General features: G+C 48.4%; 1 protein-coding gene across 3 annotated transcripts in view; it reads right to left on the bottom strand.

The window, feature by feature from the left end:
* The window catches only part of TJAP1 (tight junction associated protein 1), a 470521-nt gene that overhangs the window by 189317 nt on the left and 262490 nt on the right, over positions 1–18714 (bottom strand). For all 3 annotated transcript variants that reach the window (XM_086926000.1, XM_086926002.1, XM_086926001.1), the window contains one exon: positions 2006–2049. The gene's annotated coding sequence lies outside the window, so the exon portion shown is untranslated. The remainder of the gene's footprint in view (positions 1–2005; positions 2050–18714) is intronic.

Below are 18714 nucleotides of genomic sequence, written 5' to 3'. Positions count from 1 at the left end.
CGCTGGTCAACAGCTTCTGTGTCTGGCCGTCACACATCTGCTGCCAGCGGCCAGCCCTGGTCAACAGCTTCTGTGTCTGGCCGTCACACGTCTGCTGCCAGCAAGCCATAGCTAGCAGCTTCTGTGTCTGCCCGTCGCACGTCTGCTGGCAGCAAGCCATGGCCAGCAGCTTCTGTGTCTGTCCGTCTGCTGTCAGCCAGCCCAGGCCCGCAGCTTCTGTGTCTGCCCGTCGCACGTCTGCTGTCAGCCAGCCCAGGCCGGCAGCTTCTGTGTCTGCCTGCCGCACGTCTGCTGTCAGCCAGCTCAGGCCCGCAGCTTCAGTGTCTGCCCGTCGCACGTCTTCTGCCAGCGGCCAGCCCTGGTCAACAGCTTCTGTGTCTGGCCGTCACACATCTGCTGCCAGCGGCCAGCGCTGGTCAACAGCTTCTGTGTCTGGCCGTCACACATCTGCTGCCAGCGGCCAGCCCTGGTCAACAGCTTCTGTGTCTGGCCGTCACACGTCTGCTGCCAGCAAGCCATGGCTAGCAGCTTCTGTGTCTGCCTGTCGCACGTCTGCTGGCAGCAAGCCATGGCCAGCAGCTTCTGTGTCTGTCCGTCTGCTGTCAGCCAGCCCAGGCCCGCAGCTTCTGTGTCTGCCCGTCGCACGTCTGCTGTCAGCCAGCCCAGGCCCGCAGCTTCTGTGTCTGCCCGTCGCACGTCTGCTGTCAGCCAGCTCAGGCCCGCAGCTTCTGTGTCTGCCCGTCGCACGTCTGCTGTCAGCCAGCTCAGGCCCGCAGCTTCTGTGTCTGCCCGTCGCACGTCTGCTGTCAGCCAGCTCAGGCTCGCAGCTTCTGTGTCTGCCCGTCGCACGTCTGCTGTCAGCCAGCTCAGGCTCGCAGCTTCTGTGTCTGCCCGTCACACGTCTGCTGTCAGCCAGCTCAGGCCCGCAGCTTCTGTGTCTGTCTGTCGCACGTCTGCTGGCAGCAAGCCATGGCTAGCAGCTTCTGTGTCTGCCCGTCGCACGTCTGCTGTCAGCCAGCCCAAGCCTGCAGCTTCTGTGTCTGCCCGTCGCACGTCTGCTGGCAGCAAGCCATGGCCCGCAGCTTCTGTGTCTGCCCGTCGCATCCGGGGAGGGAGAAGGCCTTCTGACTCTTCAAACCCTTGCAAGGTGCATGTACAGTCTCACTCGGATAGGCCATCCAGATGCAAGCAACAAAACTCCAGCAGCCTTCGAGTAAATGTGGAATTCACTCATCTGAAAACTATTCGTTATCGTATGAACGTCCATGGGTGTCTGTTCACAAAGCAGTAAAAGTTGGAAGGTTTGAGTAAGGTTCAAACAGTGCTCACTGAACTGGCTTCACCCAAAAGTGAGGGAGTCTGAAGTGTGCGCTTGGGCTTCATAGACCACTATAGATGTAAATAAGCAGACTTGAAAATAGGTGTTAATAAACATTTAGTAACCAGCTACAGAGTCAAAATAGAAAATTAGGCAAGTAGTAATATTTCACCACACTTCAACCTAAAACATTCCTAAAATGGGTATTAATGGTCAACTTGTGACACGTTTGACAAATATTTCATATTCAGTTATCACCAACGAGCTTTAAATAAGGCAGTCACAGGTAAATAATATACTGTCTTGGCCTTAAGCCATCAACATGTTTCAAACAGATGTTCAGACTTCTTCAGGACTTCTTCAGGACTTCAGAGTCTCAGACTTGTATGTGTGTCCAGCGATTAGGACAGGAATACATAGTGTTTATACAAATCAGTTCTGAATATACAAAGAGAAGACTTCAAATTATATTAAAATAGTGCATGTACATCTATTTTATCTGCTTGTTTTACGAAGTATACTAAAAGTTCCTGGGCAGTTTTCAACAGCACAGAAATACTCTGGAGACGGTATTATTAACTGCAATACAGACACACGGTTTACATAGAATGAAACGGAAAGACACTGAAGTTAATTATCTAACTGGAGTAGGCAGTAGGAGTCTTCCATTGCATCAGAAAAACTTACCAGGGGCAGGTCAGCAGAAGTGGACGTTCACTCACTTCGATTCCCTAAAAGCAAGAGCAGAAAACAGCTGATGAAGGAAAAACCGAGACGCATTTGCGGATTCAGCTTCACATGTCAAGAGACATAACAACTCCTTCTATTTACACAATTTCTTTAATGATCAGTGGCCCATCCGAGAAAGGGCAAGTCCCTATTCTATAAGACTAACCTCTCGAATGAACCAATAAGTCACCACTGCAAAACAGCCAAACCGCTCAAAGCAACAGAGGTAGACATACAACACCTTATCGTCCAGTCAGAAGGGACTGCACAATTATAGCAGCAAATATCACATTTTGGCTATTACTACACAACCCACCATACGCCACAATCTGCTGCTTCCTGCAATTTTTCTAATATCCAGCTCAACTGGATTGTCATAAAATATAATGTGGGTGTGGAGCTTTTTTAACGGGCTGGATTTCCTTTTCCCGTTGTGTTTTGGGTTACACACGAACATTTATGAAAGCGAATTATATGTCGTTTTACTCCACTTATGTTTTTAGACTCCTTGGCGCTAACCACAAGAAAAGCTTTAAGGGGACTATTGACAAAGGGATGAGGGCGGTTGACAATCTGGGGTGACGCAAGAATGGACGTACCATGTTGCAGAGGTGTGCACCTTTGGATTATCTGGTAAGAGGGCAGTTGGGCACTCTGGGGGTGACGCGAGACAGGGATGTCTTGCATCGCCCCAGAGTGTCAATCACCCTGTTACCAAATAATGCCAAGGTGGTTGGGCACTCTGGGGTGACGCGAGACAAGGACATCCCATGTTCATCAGAGGTAAGCACCATGGGATTATTTGGTAAGAGGGTGGCTGACACTCTGGGGCGACGCAAGACGGGGACAGATCACCCTTCTGCTACTCTCCTCTGACTCCTCCCCTTATAATAACCACCTATCTCCTACCATTCTACCAGTCCACCATTCCCACCACTCCCCCTGGATGGCCACCCACCTATTCACAGACACTACTGGAGAAGTGTGGCTCAATGGTTGGAGCGGTAGACCCTGATGCAGAGGTCTAGCCCGGGACCAGGGTTCAATTCCCCGCCTCGGCGGGTCTTGGGCTAAAAAATTCCACGGACCTGATAATTCTCGCCTCAGTGCCTCTTCCAATCATGGAGTCCCACTCTGCAACTCTGGGCAATAGCTTGCTTAATCTCCACAACGGCCCCCACAACGCTAAGGATGCCTGGCCTCCACCTTGGGAGTGCCCAGGAGTGGACGCCTCACAGGGAAAGCCAGGATGGGTTCCACAGCGGTATTCGTACAAGCGCCTTGAGACCCTTGCGGGTGAGTAGTGCGCTATACAAGTATCAATTAACAATTTACATTTACTAACATCCAACACACCACCTCACAATCGACCCGCAAAAGTGATCCCTCTTAAACCGACAACACATTAGAACCCAATTGCGAAACGAAACCTTTACCTCCTTTTTTGATGAGAAGACCATGCAAATCTCTATTGATATCAAGATTGCTATTAAACTTCTTCTGCAGGAACTCCCCCCGCCGACCCCACACCACTTCCCAATGGATCATCACTCTTGTCTGAAAAATTACCCCATCTCATTCAAAAATGGCATCCTAAATCTATTGACCTTCTTGAAATACTCCAACCACTTCAAAGATACCCTCCCCTCCAAACTCCTGAATGAGTCCATCCACCTCTTACTCCCACTGTGGACTAGGTCAAACAATGCCTCGCTCACCAAAGGCAACATACCTCACTGCCTAAAAAGTGGGCAGGTCACATCTATCCAAAAAAAAAAATGTTGTTCAAGCCGACCCTAACAGTTACTGCCATACTGCCCCATCTCCAACATCCAAACTTTGGCCAAACTCTTGGAAAAAAGTGTGCACTTAACAGCTTCACAACAACATCGACCAATTCCAACTCCTCGACCATTGTCAATCTGGCTTCCGATCGGGTCATAGCATCAAAGCGGCTATTGTCCACATCGTCGACGATGTCCTACGCTCACTCGACCAGAATGAATCTTGGCTCATGATCCTATTGGACCTGTCAGAGGCCTTTGATACCATCAACAATGCTACCTTTCTAATCCTTCTAGAACACAGGATGGGCCTCAGCGGCACCATGCTGAATTGGTTCTCCTCCTTTCTAAGCAACAGATCCCAGTACATTCTAATCAATCACACTCTTTCCAATCCATCTCCAATGTCACTTGGCGTACCCTAATGCTCTATTCTCTCCCAGACACTGTTTAACCTTAAGATGGAGCCCCTAACTGAAATCCTCAAACTTTCCCGCATCTCCTACCATATATATGCTGACTACACCCCACACATCACTGACTCTGTCAAATCCCTAGTTATACCCTTGGACAAATACCTATCCATGCAAAAACACATCAGCACTATCACTAGAGGAGCTAAAATCAGTTGCATATTCTTAGGAAACTAAAACCTTTCCTCTCCGCAGCAGACTCACAAGTGCGGCGCATGCACTTGAGCTATCAAAATTGGATTGCACAATGAGCCTCTCGAAAACCTCACCTGCACCACTGAAGGCCACACTGAATGCTGCAGCAAGCTCATCACGTGGTCAAAGCAAAAGTGATGATATCACCCAGACCTTCCATCACTGAAATGGCAACCCTTCGAGGCCAGGATCCAGCTCAAAATGACTTGTAAGGCCTACAAAGCATTACACCACAATACACCCTGCTACCTGACCCACAAACTGGCCCTATTTGGTGGTGACTGTCCCCCCAGAAGCACTAGTTCTTTACCCTTCAAAAATATTTTTTTTTTAAACTACTCCGACCCCTCATCAGAACTGCGCCACAAATGTAGAACGGTATCCCTTCTGAAATCAGATGCAACCCATTCACATCCATCTTCAAAAAACCGAAGTACAACTCTTACCATCCAACAAGCTCCTTTAACACGGAGGACTCACCCCATCTCCCATAGATGGTGTTCCTATTTGCCATAATACGTTACAGGCCTTGGCTTATGCTAAATGGTGTGCTCCTATTTCTCTGTTCACCATTAGTCCATGTATATATATTGTATTTTTATTTAGTGTTATAGGTCTTTCTGTCGTATTCTAGGTCTCTGAACACTTCTGCACCTTGGTATTATTTGGGAAGATAGTGGTTGGAGACATTGGAAGGGCAACGCGAGACAGGGTAATCCAGTGTTCAGAGGTATGCATTTTGGGATTATTTCCCAAGCCCAGAGCGAAGAGCGCGAGCAACAGATGAATAGATTTGACTTTTATCTTAGCTAAAATATGCATAGCCTACACTGGAAGACGGGGAAAGCATCAGCATTAGAAAACAGATCTCTCTGCAAAAGGGCTAAGAGTAGAGCATTAATAAGGGAGGAGATCAAAGGCATCAGAAAGTACTCGATGGCATGCATTTGGGATGTACGGTTAGCTGGTTTTGAGCAACGTGGATAAGGCCTGGATATAATATTAACTGAGGGTGGTCCCTGGCGTGATGCAGAACAGGGCGAGGAAAGGAAAGTGGAAGTAAAGGATAAAAACAAATCAGCCAGATCCCAGAGAATAGCAGAGAAGGTAGAGGATGGACATCCTTGTTGGTGCGTGTGGCTTCAGCCAATACCACGACCCCTATGTTATGTTATGTTATTCGAGATTTGTAAAGCGCACGGGCACCCAGAGGTTTCATGGCGCTAGAGGTAAGAAAAGATGGTAAGCAGTAACCTAACCGTGCCCTAGAATCGCAAAAGGGCTAAAGTGGTTGATCTCCTACCTGCAAGGGCTGCAGCTGATGATATTCCAGGCCCCATAAACAGCCCCTACATTTCCTGTACTGCTGGTGGGATTAGGAGGTAGGCCAAAGCAAGCCTAGGGAGCGGACCCTACCATGGCTGTCTTTAAATCTCTCTAGCGTAGAGTCAGCCTTTTGCCCATAAAGTCTAGAGTTGTCAAAGGGTATGTCAAATGGGCAAGCCCATCAGGGACATCTGCACATCCCCTGACATTCCATTTGCATGCATCCAGGCATGTCATCTGAGCACTACGCTGATGCCCAGGGAGTGACCCACATCGTCTGTAGTGACAAGGCCAGCACATAAAACGCACGTGGGTACATCCTGCCCGTTCTTGGCTTGTCTGGGCAAAGCAAGATCTCACTGGCCATGTCCACAACTCACGTGTGTAGAGGCCCAAGAGACAGACCATATTTAATGATTGTATGGCTAGGCTACCTGAAGGGAATAACTTCAGAATGGGTAATGCGCTTCGATGCCCTGTCTGGTGTTACAGAAGGAAGAGCATTTGGGCCAACTTTTCTCGCTGAAGCCTGCACCACAAGACTTTTCGTAGTTCGCATTGGATGAGGAACAATGGATCATCAGGAGCAGGCCTGTATCACCTGGCCACAGGTTGACTGAACATGACTTCACCCACAAAGCTATTAAAGCATATGAAGGAGCCTGATTGAAGGGCAATAAAGATTTAGAAGAGGCCGGCCTACTCTGGTTGATTGCGCCTTAGTGTTTGCTCTAGGTCAGAAACTGGCTTTGGGATCAGGTCCGGCACAGGAGCCTTCAGAACCTGTATCAGCACCCACAGGACCAGCATGGACCTTGGGACAAGGGTAGAGGTCTGGACTAATACCAAGCAGGGTAAGCCGTCACCGGGGAGGGAAGCGGAAGTGAGACTGAAGCTCCATGAAGCCTGAAGGAGCTTCAGAGTGAGGAGGCAGGGTCTTGAAAATTTGAACCATGGCCTCTTTGATACCTCAATCTGCGTCAACAATTGCCCTGGAAATTCGGGGCCCGAGGTCAGCCTCAGCAAAGACCTAGAGGACACCTGGGAGAAGAGCCTTTAGAATGACGACTTTGCAGCTTCTCGCGTCTGACTTAGAGTGGCAAATGGGGGATGAAGCCCGCTTGGTCGTCTTGTGCTGGTGGTGTGCTTTGGATACTGACTTAACGGATGACCTCGAGTGGGATCGGCATTTGGCACAAGATTGGCCCTGTGATCTGGAGAGGAAGAGACCACATGGCTTGGAACAGGAGGAGAACCACTTCTTATTTATTTGTGTTTTATAGAGCGTAAACTTGACCCGTTAGGGTATCGGAGCGCTTTACAGGATTAACAAGTTGTATACAAGAGACTTAGAAGGGGGTGGAAACATTTGGGATAAAAATATGCAAATAAATTTTTTGAGAACAAGAGGTCTCCAAACCCAGGGTGGAACTTCTTCTTCAAACTCTTCTTGTGGTCCGCTATGTTTCACCCTTCCAACTGCCTTTGGGGGCGTCGGGGCACATTTATCACACAACTTCCAGTCGTGTCTGGAGCCCAGGCACCAGAGATGTGTCATGGGGCACTGTGCACTACATCAGCTTCTGAATTTGTAGCACTTCCTTTTGACCACTCTGAGTGGTAATTTGAAGTAAGTAACCAGCGGGCTCATCCCTATGGGTCCCAGTGGTGTGAGGAACCCTTCAGTAGCAGTTTTTAGATCGCTGCTCACCTTCACTGCCTGGCTCCAGAGTTTCAAATGTTGGCTGCTGTTAATAAATTCTCAAAAACTCTACATTTGATTCTGCAACCATCATGCTGAGATCACATCGCACTGTTGCAATTTCTTTTCCATTGTTTTATAACGCTGATCTTTACACTCCAGCTTACAAAGACTCCTTCAATTTCTCTCCTCCTTTCACACTACCTAAATCCTCATATACAGTCCACACAGCCTGCATGCCAGTCCTTCTGACAAGTCCATACATTTCCTTGTGCATGTCAACCATGCAGGCCACTTGAGGCCCTCACTCACGTCTGAGGCTTGACATCTAACATTCCCTGACAGAAGTCTCTATACAATTTTGAGACTGCAAAATTTTGTGGTAGGCTAGTTTGAGCAGAAAATATCTCACCGCAGACCAGCCTAAGTTTAGGATTCCTCGGTGAATGGTGCACTAGGCCTCGGTCACTAAACAGGACCGACCATGCGTGGCAGTGGAGACAGGCAGCCGCCAATTTGGTTGCTTCGAACCAGGTCGATAGCGCATTAAAGGAGTAGGTGTAGAGTTTGCAGATGCAGGACAGCTGCCACAGCGTGATGAGTGTCGCATAAGCCTTGTTTCGAGGTTTTTTTTTGTAAACCAGTTTCATTTGTTTAGGTCACAACTACAATACAACATATGGCATATCATAGCATAAAGTATTTCAGAGCTTACATTCGTGAACGCCATGGGATATTGGCAGAGGTAAATAGTTCCAAATGAAATATACCGTTTTAGATAAACAACGCCAACTTCAGATCTCAACAGCAGCATAACCCTTTAGATATGTCTGACGGTAAATTGTGGAGAAGTTAATATCAAGAAGAATATTTTCAAATTGAAGCAGCCGCCAATGTAACGCTACTTTACTATGCACCTTCCAATAATATGATAGTGCTTTTTCTATGTCTATGTTCCATCATTCAGCCAGTGGTTTAATCAGTGTTTCTGGCGCTATCCCAACTTCTCATTCTAAATTGACATGGCCATAGTAAGTAAGTAACTTTTATTGTTTAGGTTAATTAAAACCATTACAAAAAAATACATTAAAACAATCTCCACAAGTAGAATTAAAAAGGAAAATGTAAAAGCGAGAATTTTTTTTTTTAAAGTAACATTACTAAAATCAATAAACGTGAGTGGCAAATTGTTCATAGCAGCTGGTCACAGCCCGAAATTTCCTCTTTAGCCGACTGCCTGGCATTGTAATTTTCGTTCTGCTAGTATCAGAAATTTCACCAGCTTCCCATTTAGCGGTGGAAGACCAGGATCAAAACAAGCAAGAACTGCTTGTCTGCGTGAGCGGATACTTAGTTCGTTAAAGGCTGTTTTTAACAGGGCTGCTCTCTCCTCGTTCAGCCTCGAGCAAGTGCATAGTAAATGTTCTAAGTCTTCGACTCCTATTGCGCACAGCCGGCATCTAGTCCCATAGTTCGTTCTCAGCCACGGTGGTAGATATGGAATGGCAGGTAGGATCCCCAACATGGCCATAGAGTTATGCGGTTGGAAGGTGCAGGTCGCTGCACTGTGGCATTGTGGGCTGCCGCAGGGGAGAGGGAAATATGGCGGACGCTGTGGAGTCGTTGTAGCAGCGCCTGATTGAAACTTTTTATTCTCTCTTTCTTTCGGGAGAAGAAAAGAAGGAAAATAGAGGAACAGACAAGCTACAAGTTAGTGTTGGGGAGAGGCATTTGTGAGATTGGGAATGAGCGTTCAGCTGCCCATGAGCCGGCCAGGGAATGCAAGGGGACGGCCACATACATTAACCGGAGACAATGAATGGGGGTGCAGGCTGTAGATTAGGGGAAATGCGCTGTCACAAGAGCATAGGAAATGACTAAGGTATGAGGGAGAGTGGAGAACTGTTCATGTAGATTTGTGACCTAAATGTACGACCTAATATTGACAAATGTGTGCAGACAGTGCATGAATGAGTAGGGAAAAAAAGTTGAAATGGAAATGTAAAAGTGCAAGTATTCGCTATTCCCAAGTGCCTGTTTTCTACTTAAAAGTGCTGGTACGCTCCCAATAAACATTACGCACTTGCCGAGAAGTGCTGCTAATCTATTTTTCAAATTAAAGAAATACAGTTACAAAGTACGTTCATTTGTAAAACACTGATCAGAAACCATGAAGCAACGTAAAAATACTCAATGGTTCAGTAGGATACAGTAGGACGTAAGATTTTCAGGAAGAGTTTCTATTAAAAAATAGACTATACACTACAGTAGGGGAGATGTATGTACACAGTACCATCGGGCTAAGTGGTTTTGCTGTGAAAAACGCTCTGAAATTTTTTTTTAAAAGTATCCCAGAAACAATCGCTGCTGCATATGTTTAAAATTAGTTGGGCGGTGAGCTCGGGAGGGCTAAATATTGGATGAGGCACGACATATGCATGCCCTTGACAAATGGGGAGAATGAACAATAGAGCGATGATGGTGCCAGCAAATAGGAAGCCTATGGGCGGGCTGTAAGCCCACGATGTAGATGCAACATGTCTCGATTTGAGACAGCACATGTGCACCGCCTAGAGTCAAGACCTAAAAATGTTGAAGAATTATGTCATTTTATGGCAATGGTGATGGTGATTCTATAAAGAGAACTGGACAGTTTGGGTACACTGCGATTGGTATCGCAATGTGGCACTTCCGCTGTTAAATGTTGGTTTTAGTTCGCCATCAAAAATGCTTTTATGGCCAAGGGTTTTTCTATTTTGCAATTTACCGTTTCTTGGTGACGGAGTTGTACAGGCACCTTGAAGCAGTCTTTTGATGCTAATCCCCTCTGCATTACAAATAAGGAAACAAAATAAGCTTTTGGAAAGTCACCCTGTGAGATTTTAAATAAATGCTAACTAGTAGATTTCGATGTTTTTGTGGGCTGGAGTGAATAAAGATGCTTGTGAATTTTCCACACTGTAAGTACCAGCGACAACAAACTGTATACCGACCCTGAAGCGCACGTGCAGGTAGACAAAGACAGGGTTTGCATCCACTGTAGGGCGGGAGCCTCTCCGAAAGGTGGTCTCCGCTTCCATGGCATGGCTTCCCTGCATGTTTGGCCTGTCAGCCACAGAGACCAGGGAGTCTGTCCTTCACACACAGTCAGACTTTCTCAGACACAAGTCAGGGCAGTACACCTGCCTCCGGCTCCCATCCAGCACAGCGGTCAGTCGCGCAGAGGTCAGTCATATACAGGTAGGAGCAGTTAGTCACAAAGAAGTCAGTCAGTCATTCACACAGCCAGAGCTGTCAATCATATGCAGGTGAGAGCTGTCAGTGATTGGCACAGAGGTCAGTGGAGTCAGACAGAGATCAGTCATTCTCACAGATCACAACTGTCAGTTGAATACAGGTGAGAGCAGTCAGTTGAATACAGGTGAGAGCAGTCAGTTGAATACAGGTGAGAGCAGTCAGTTGAATACAGGTGAGAGCAGTCAGTTGAATACAGGTGAGAGCAGTCAGTTGAATACATGTGAGAGCACTCAGCTGAATACATGTGAGAGCACTCAGCTGAATACAGGTGAGAGCACTCAGCTGAATACAGGTGAGAGCAGTCGGCTGAATACAGGTGAGAGCAGTCAGTAAAAAGAATCCAGGTCTGAGGAGTCAGTCGAATCCAGGCCTGATCAGTCAGTCGAATCCAGGCCTGAGCAGCCAGTCGAATCCAGCTGAGAGTGGTCAGTCAAATCCAGCTGAGAGCGGTCAGTCAAATCCAGCTGAGAGCGGTCAGTCAAATCCAGGCCCGAGCAGTTAGACGAATCCAGGGCAGAGCAGTCAGTCAAATCGAGGTCAGCACAGTCAGTTGAATCGAGGCCAGAGCAGTCAGTGGAACTGAGACCAGAGCAGTCAGTCGAACCGAGGTCAGCACAGTCAGTCAAATCGGGGCCAGAGCAGTCAGTCAAATCGAGGCCAGAGCAGTCAGTCAAATCGAGGTCAGCACAGTCAGTCAAATCTAGGCCAGAGCAGTCAGTGGAACCGAGGCCAGAGCAGTCAGTGGAACCGAGGCCAGAGCAGTCAGTGAAATCGAGGCCAGCGCAGTCAGTGAAATCGAGGCCAGCGCAGTCAGTGAAATCGAGCCAGAGCAGTCAGTCAAATCGAGGCCAGGACAGTCAGTCAAATCGAGGCCAGGACAGTCAGTCAAATCGAGGCCAGAGCAGTCAATCAAATCGAGGCCAGAGCAGTCAGTCAAATCGAGGCCAGAGCAGTCAGTCAAATCGAGGCCAGAGCAGTCAGTCAAATCGAGGCCAGAGCAGTAATTGAAATCGAGGCCAGAGCAGTAAGTGAAATCGAGGCCAGAGCAGTCAGTGAAATTGAGGCCAGCACAGTCAGTCAAATCGAGGCCAGAGCAGTCAGTCAAATCGAGGCCAGAGCAGTCAGTCAAATCGAGGCCAGAGCAGTCAGTCAAATCGAGGCCAGAGCAGTCAGTCAAATCGAGACCAGAGCAGTCAGTCAAATCGAGACCAGCGCAGTCAGTGAAATCGAGGCCAGAGCAGTCAGTCACATCGAGACCAGCGCAGTAAGTGAAATCGAGGCCAGAGCAGTCAGTGAAATTGAGGCCAGCACAGTCAGTCAAATCGAGGCCAGAGCAGTCAGTCAAATCGAGACCAGAGCAGTCAGTCAAATCGAGACCAGCGCAGTCAGTCAAATCGAGACCAGAGCAGTCAGTCAAATCGAGACCAGCGCAGTAAGTGAAATCGAGGCCAGAGCAGTCAGTGAAATTGAGGCCAGCACAGTCAGTCAAATCGAGGCCAGAGCAGTCAGTCAAATCGAGGCCAGAGCAGTCAGTCAAATCGAGGCCAGAGCAGTCAGTCAAATCGAGGCCAGAGCAGTCAGTCAAATCGAGGCCAGAGCAGTCAGTCAAATCGAGACCAGAGCAGTCAGTCAAATCGAGACCAGCGCAGTCAGTGAAATCGAGGCCAGAGCAGTCAGTCACATCGAGACCATGCAGTCAATCACATCGAGGCCAGAGCAGTCAGTCAAATCAAGGCCAGAGCAGACGAGGCCAGAGCAGTCAGTCAAATCGAGGCCAGAGCAGTCAGTCAAATCGAGGCCAGCGCAGTCAGTCAAATCGAGGCCAGCGCAGTCAGTCAAATCGAGGCCAGCGCAGTCAGTCAAATCGAGGCCAGCGCAGTCAGTCAAATCGAGGCCAGCGCAGTCAAATCGAGGTCAGCGCAGTCAAATCGAGGTCAGCGCAGTCAAATCGAGGTCAGCGCAGTCAATCAAATCGAGGTCAGCGCAGTCAAATCGAGGTCAGCGCAGTCAAATCGAGGTCAGCGCAGTCAAATCGAGGTCAGCGCAGTCAGTCAAATCGGGGCCAGAGCAGTCAGTCAAATCGGGGCCAGAGCAGTCAGTCACATCGAGACCATGCAGTCAGTCAATCAAGGCCAGAGCAGACGAGACCAGAGCAGTCAGTTAAATCGAGGCCAGAGCAGTCAGTCAAATCGAGGCCAGCGCAGTCAGTCAAATCGAGGCCAGCGCATTCACATCGAGACCATGCAGTCAGTCAAATCGAGGCCAGAGCAGTCAGTCAAATCGAGGCCAGAGCAGTCAGTCAAATCGAGGCCATGGCAGTCAGTTGAATACAGGCCAGTACAGTCAGTCGAATACAGGCCAGTACAGTCAGTTGTATACAGACCAGAGCTGTTAGTCACAAAAATGACAGTTATTCACACAGAGGTCCCAGCTGTCAGTCATATACAGGTCTGAGCGGTCAGCTGTGCAGTCAGACCAACCAGTCAGAAAGAGGTCAGAGCAGACAGACAGACACAGTGGCCAATCAGAGAGAGGTTATTCTGGTCAGTCCCACAGATGTCAGCTGTCTGTCTCTCTCTCACAAACACACACACAAACACACACACACAGAACGAATCACAGGGGTCAGAAGTATCAGTCACAGAGAAATCCGAGCCCTCGTTACACACACAGAGAGGTTAGCGCTGTCAGTCCGTCAGTCCACACTGGGTAGAGCGGTCTCCCAAAGGCTGGACGGCCGACTTTGAAGCAGGTGCACCGGGCCCGAGTGGCGGGAGGCTCAAACATCCTGTGATCCTGGGCAAATCACCTCATCTCCCGCCCCTAAAATGAATGAGCCTCTGTAAGGCAGCCGGTGCTCACGTAAAGCGCTCCGATACCTTCGGGTCGAGTTCGATCTAGAAGTGTCCAGCCTTGGCAGGGAGGGTCAGGGCCCCCAGGGCTGACATGACAGGAGGGCACCTGGACGGACGCGGCTTTGGGTCGGTGTCTGGCCTTCCTCCTGCCCCCACCCCCCTAGGAGACCCCCAACAGGGCAGCACAGGGAGCGGATAAGGACGGAATGGGTACTCACATGCCGAGTGTGCGCAGCGCTCACAGCCGCCGCCGTCTCCTTCCCTCCTCGGTGTGTGAAACTCAACTCCCGCCTCCAGGGCAGACGCCCGGCGGAGGGAACACGAGACCTGGGGAGAGAGGGACGGAGGAGGGACAGCTACGGCGAGGCACAGAAAGACAGGAAGAGAAGGAGCTAAAAGAGGGAATTAGAAAGAGGTCATTAAAAATAGGAAAATAAAGCGAGAAGGAGAGACCGAGCCGGCGAGCGAGGGGGAGACGGAACAAATGGAGAGAGGAAGAAATAACAAAAGTAACAAAAGGGAGGAGAGAGGCCAGGAGGCAAGCGGGGAGCTACCGGCCCGGGGGAGACCGAGAGCGGGAGACAATGGCATTCAATGGCCAAGATGGATACTTGGGGAAGGAAGAGAGAGGGACATCAGTCAAACCATACGGCGACACGCACAACCCCCCCATAACAAAGGGCCGAGGGGTGGGCAGGGGGCACCCTCGACAGAGCCAGGGCAGCTGTGCACACACAACAGCCTGGGGCAGGCAACACACACAAAGGTAACCGCTCCACCCACGCCCGGTGCGTGATCTTCAGCACGCACTCTTCATCACACAGGGAGGTACCGGCAGGCCCTTCTTGGGCACCTTGCAACGCGGGACTTCACAACGCAGCAGTTATTCGTTTTTCTAATGACATAACGGTAAAGTCATTTGTGCGAATGGTATATTCAAAGGCATTATTAATTCTACCCCAGTTCTACTCCTGGGGTGAACAATTCTACGCGGGAGAGGATGTGGCGTAACGGCCGGAGCTGCCGCTTTTTGTAGCATGGGAACCGGCTTCGAGTCTCAGCGTCTGCTCCCAACATCCTGTGATTCTAGGCAAATCAGTTAATCTCCCCCTGTCTAAGAAAAGAAAAAAAAAGTTGTGTCCTTGTGTAATGTAACTGATGCTCATATGAAGTGCTCCAATACCGTAGGGTCAAGTCCTCACTGAATAAAACTTTTTAAAAAGTAAATAAATAAGAGCTTCTCTGGAGGCGAGCACTTCCACTCAAGGGCCACTCTGGGGGTAAACAGTTCTATCCAACTGTCACCCTAGGAGTAATACTGGTGTGGAAAGAGGGGTTTGGCATCCAAGGCGGGGGTAAACACACATTTGTTCCCACGTTTGCAGCTTCCTGTCTCTCGACAGGGCCTTCCGGGTGACCAGGTAAAGCCTGCGGGCCCGGGGCTGCATGGAGCAAATATCCCAGGGCAGTAGAGCAGCACCCTCAGACAGCAAGGTCTACACACTGCAGAGCGGCCTTTGAAACAGATGAATTCATCTTAAGCACAGAAGCACCACTATTTGACCAGTATCCACCACAGAGCCTGCCCAGTGACCACAACTGTCCCAGCCATAAAGCAGCAGTCTTGCCTCCTACTTCTGCCTGTTTCCCATTCTATGAAAACATTCATTCACCAGATGGAGGGGCGAGTCGAAGGCTTAGGTTATGTTATGTGAATTTGTAGAGCGCAGCTAATAACTCGTGAGGGTATCCAGGCGCCGAGTACGGCAGGCCTGGCTGGGAGAGGAGGAGATTATGCCGGTTTCGTCTGGAAGACTCATGTCTTGAGGTTTCTGGGGGGTCCATGAGGGAGGGGGAGGTTCGAAGGTGTTTCAGAAGGTTGTTCCAGATCTTGGCTGCAAGGTATGAGAAGGAGCGTCCTCCGCTTCTGGTCTTCTTGATGCAAGGGAGATGTGCTCTTGCTTGGGACACAGATCAAAGGTGTCTGGTGGGTTGGTTGAAGTGGAGGTCAGCTTGACCAGTGTTGTGGGGAGCTTTGTAGGCATGGGTGAGTAGCTTGACTTACATCTTTCCTGGACTGTGAATGTGTGGAGAGATGTGGATATTTTGGGGGATGATCAGGATGAGTCTGGCGGTGGCATTCTAGGTGGTTTACAGTCGGCATCGAACATGGGCTGGGATTCCGATGTAGAGGGCGTTTCCGTAATCAAGACTTCCTGTGATAAAAGCCTGGGTGACCGTTTGTCTGGTGTTCAGCGGGATCCACTTGAAAATCATGACCAGCATTCGCAGGATGCAGAACCATGATAAGGAGACAGCACTGATCTGTCTGCTCATGGAGAGACTGGTGTCCAGGATAATCCCAAGGTTTTTCGCTTGGTCTGCAGTCGTGAGTGGGGGGGGGGGGCAAATTTGGAGAGCCACCAAGAGGTGTTCTGGGGGAGTGGTTGTTGTAGGACTTCGGTTTTGTCTGTGTTGAGCTGGAGGCAGTAGTTTTTTCATACAAACAGTGACATTGCTCATGAAGTTGGTGAAGTCTGCTTTGGTGGTGCTGGTTGCGCCGGAGAGAGGATGAGCTGTGTGTCATTGGTGTAGGATACTATGTTGATGTTGTGAGATCGGACAATGTTAGCTAGAGGAGTCATGCAGACGCTGAAGAGTGTAGGGTGAGCGGTCATCCTTGAGGGATCAGTGTTTGAGTTTCTTGGGTTCTGAGGCATAGGTGGGAAGTCTCACTCGTTGTGTCCTCGAGGAAGGATATCCACTTGAGGGCTGTTCCGCAGATACCCAAGTGCTGAAGCTTTCTGATGATTGACTTGTGGGAGACTGAAGCGAAAGCTGCAGAGAGGTCAAAGGGGATTCTCAACCTGGACATGGCCCAGAATACAGTGACATCTCCCTGGAAAGGGTATGTACCTCAGTGATGGTCTTGTGGGCAAGGTAGGACCAGGAGACATTATTAATACCGGTCTCAAATGTTTTCCAAACTGTTTTAGAGCTTGTCCCACATTTTTTGTCGAAAAGAAAAGATTTAAGAACATTTGTGGTTATTTACAAAAAAAAAAAAACGACTGGATATTGAGTCCCAGCTGATTCACCAAATTGTACTAATAGTTCAGTTCTTTGTTTCCCAAAACCCATATGCTACTAACTGGATCCAACAGGAATCGGGTGGAAACAGGACAACTGGATTTCCCACTAGATCGCACACGCCTCCATGAGTTCAAGGGTGTATTCTCAATTTGTTAACAGTGACTCCGATGCTGCATTTCTTACCACATATTACAGAGGTGTAATTTACGGTGTTAGTGGCTTGAAGACCATTCTATAGTCGCGGGCAGCTTCCCGGTGCTGAGAACAGCACATTGCATGGGATTCAAGACAGTGGGAAAGGAAGCCTTTTCAGATTTGGTTGAAGGAAATGTGACTTCCTCTCGAGCTGAAACAGGGACACAGATGAAGCTTCTGCCATTCAACACACATGCCCAGAATTTAGAGGCCAACTCAACTTACTATTTGGACGAGAAGCTGTAAACAGATGGCTGCTTGGAATCAGGAGTGCATTTCTGTCAGGGAAGCCCCGGAGATGCATCTTTGTGGTTAGTGCCCGCTGGAGGGGTTGGGGATGGATTCCTCCCCCCTACCCGCCCCACCTAACTTTACCTAGTGTGAATTGTTGTAGTGCTCAAACCCGGTGACTCATTCTTTTTAACCAGCCCCGAGTCAGTCTGCTTTAAAAGTATTATACAGAAAGAGACGAACTTTAGTTCAGCATTCAAGGGTGACATTTCGTGCGAAGAGATGGGAAGGCTGCTGCCAATTGGCTAAAACAAATCTCCAAAAAAGGCAGAAGATACTCACTAGTCGGTCAGAAAAATACGTGGAAATATTAAAAAGAAAAGGCATGGGCAAAGCCAATACAAGCATTGGCAGCGCTGATAGGTCCCACCTTTGTGACTTACTGGCTTTAATCATATATAGCTGTGCAGCAAGGCCAATTAAAAAAAAAAAACTTTTTACGTTGCCGGTTGCGTAATTTTGTAAGCACATGCGAGTGCCTACGGAAGGAAGCAGCTCCTTTTTTATTTTCTTTGTTGCTATTGATCCGAGCTGGACTGGTTACTAAAGAAAATATAAAAAAAATCATTGGCAAAGCCAACAGGCTCACCTATCTACATTTATTGGCTTTGTCAATGTTTTTTAGCCATACTGCAGAGCGGCCGCTCTGCAATATGGCTGAAAGTAAAGACATTGAAAGCAATATGGCACGTCCAGCATAAACTGCATTACAGCGCTTTCGTTCTCCTTTTATTTTGTCTATCTCAGTGATGTTTTAGTAGCCGATTGTGCCCACCTAACACACGATGACTGAATTTAATTGACAAGGATGAAAGGCTGTGTTGTCCCTACCCTGATGTAGTCTCTTGACCTGCAGTATATCTCTGAAGGTGGTGCCTTAATACCCTCGGTCCAAAGGACTAGTAACAAAGAAAACAAGGCATATACAATGTCTGAGCTGAAGCATTTCTACAAATCAAGCAGCATGAAACTTCTCTCGAGAACAACCCCAAAAGAATCATTTCTCAGAACTTTTAATGATAGTTGTAACTGATATAGCCCCAACTGCACTACAGTTCTTTGCTTGAAATGTTGACATCTTTATTAAAACACCAACGATTGTTGCGGATTTATCCTTCCATTGTTTTATCTAGCTCACCCAATTTGTACTAAATGGATTTTTTCCCCAACCTTCATGAACATTGACTGAAGCTTTGTGGTGTGCAAAAGCTTTGCTTTCGGTTATTCATGTGAAAATCTTACTTTCTGCAATCAATTTATGTCACATGCATCTTGGTATGGCTGGAGTGCAGGGAAAGAAATAGTAGCTAAATGACAACGCAAACAGCACTAATGAAACTGAATCAATCTGTGCTTGGTCCATGCTCCACAGAAAGGAAGGGAAGCAACACTTGGCCTGCGCTGGCCAATTAGGAGGCTGTAAAGTACAGGGACACTGATGCGAGCAAATCATACG

This window comes from Lissotriton vulgaris, chromosome 6 (genome assembly GCF_964263255.1).
Source record: "Lissotriton vulgaris chromosome 6, aLisVul1.2, whole genome shotgun sequence".
NCBI lineage: Eukaryota > Metazoa > Chordata > Amphibia > Caudata > Salamandridae > Lissotriton > Lissotriton vulgaris.
The sequence above is the reverse complement of the archived record's forward strand: the minus strand, read 5'-3'. Positions and strand labels throughout refer to the sequence as shown.